Below are 2071 nucleotides of genomic sequence, written 5' to 3'. Positions count from 1 at the left end.
CCACAAGCTGCATGGCAGAAAAAATCACATATTATGAAGAACTTCTCCGTGGCAGAGTTCTCTACCGGAAACCACTGCAAGTGCTGAGCAGCCGGGGGGGAAATTTAACATCCACAGAGAGGGTCGCCCAAGTCGGCATCCTGTGTATAAGCGTCCCTTTGATCTTACCCCAGACCAGAAGCCCGTACCAGACAAAGGCGGCACCGTCGCCGGGCAGCAGAGGGACATTCCGCGAATTCTGACGCTCGGGCCAGTGGCCTCAGACAACGGGCGCCTCCCAAAAGCAACGCTGATTGGACAGCCGCTGGCCGTCCAGACAGTGAGCGAGAGCGACGGTGATTGGTAGTTCATAAGAAAATTGTTACTACTGGATGCGCGCTGGTGCGGGGCGCCAAGTCCGTCTGATAGCTACAGAAATTAACAACTCTCGCGTTTTTCTTTGAAGGGAAACGGTCGCTTCTGCTCCAGTCTTTGCGACGGAGTTTTGTATTTCGTCCGGCAGCCCGGACATTAGTTTTGCACATACGCGATTGCATGGGGCAGCCACAGCTGCAACAAGACGCTGATCTATATCTCGACACCATGAGGAGGCCGTCTGCTGTGGTTTCGACGTTTCAGACAACATCACACGGTAAATATCCGTAGATCCGGCCGTATTCAAGTGGAGACCGACACGCATTTTGTAATTTCATTTTAACCATTATCTTTCTTTGTGTTCTTATTGTAGATACAAACTTAATATTGTCTTCATTACATTCACAGTTTTCCTTCTTTCAGGTCCTTCAGACCTTCTCTTGAAAACTGATGAAGTCTGTCTCAGCATTTCTTTTCTCAGATAACCATACATGGTTCGTTATTACCATAGGAAACAGCTGAATACAAGGTAACAAACAATGTAGTCAAATCTGGAAGCTCACAGCAATGGAACAAAATATTCCCAGGCTTATGAATTCAGTGCCAACGGCCTTGCCGCAGTGGTCACACCGGTTCCCGTCAGATCATAGAAGTTAAGCGCTGTTGGACTGGGGTAGCACTTGGATGGGTGACCATCCGGTCTGCCGATCGCTGTTGGCAAGCGGGGTCCACTCAGCCCTTGTGAGACAAACTTAGGACCTACTTGATTGAGAAGTAGTGTCTGCGGTCTCGGAAATTGACATACGCTCGGGAGAGCGGTGTGCTGACCACATCCCCCTCCATACACGCATCCAGAGACGCCTTTCGGCTGAGGATGACGCGGCGGCCGGTCGGTACCGTTGGGCCCGTTCGGACGTAGTTTAATTTAGTTAGTTACAGTATTCAGTATTCATCTCAACCTCGTCACTGTGTTGACAATATTATTTAGTATTTTGGCTCCACTCACTATATTTAACTTCTTTTACTCTTTATTTACTGCTGGAATATACGCTGGATTTCAGATGTTTGATCAGCGTTTGTCTGGCAAATTTTATCAATGACAGCAGGGGCTGGAATTATGGCAGAAGTACAACGGTGGGCGACCCACCCGTCCGACTACAGAGCCACACACTGTCGTAAGAATCGTTCACTGACCCAGATTCCAATAATGCTAGTACTAATTCAAGAACACAGACATGATTATTTTCAACTGGGACAGCTTGCAGTGTTTGCCTCCAGCCGTGGGATGAGATTCCCAATCGATGGAAATATTCGCCGATGGCTGGACTCCCGGCGGCCAACAGCCGCAGGAAGCGATTACCTGATACATAAAGCCTATATACTGGAACTCGCTGATGCGCTGTCACAGCAGATTTATCGGCAATCCGAAGCAGGGTTTGACATTATCAGAAATGAATCTCAAGACGTTGTTTCTCAGTACCATATTTGTTACCGCGTGCATGCAAAGTAGCCTCAATTCACTAAGATTAAAGTACAGGTCTGCTGGTGTTAACATGTAATCAGCATTGGAGGGCATTAATAGATCGGTCGAAAGGTTGCATGTGTCATATACAGAACAAACGTGATGAGTTGATGGCCTAAGTGCCACTACCAGATATTTCTTAGCTAACAGAATGAATTTTCACTCTGCAGCGGAGTTTGTGCTGATTTCAAACTT

General features: G+C 47.6%; 1 pseudogene; it reads left to right on the top strand.

The window, feature by feature from the left end:
- Positions 1-956: 956 nt before the first annotated feature.
- Positions 957-1074, top strand: LOC124556198 (annotated as a pseudogene).
- Positions 1075-2071: the final 997 nt, after the last annotated feature.

This window comes from Schistocerca americana, chromosome 1 (assembly GCF_021461395.2).
Source record: "Schistocerca americana isolate TAMUIC-IGC-003095 chromosome 1, iqSchAmer2.1, whole genome shotgun sequence".
Taxonomy (NCBI): Eukaryota; Metazoa; Arthropoda; class Insecta; order Orthoptera; family Acrididae; genus Schistocerca; species Schistocerca americana.
The sequence above is the reverse complement of the archived record's forward strand: the minus strand, read 5'-3'. Positions and strand labels throughout refer to the sequence as shown.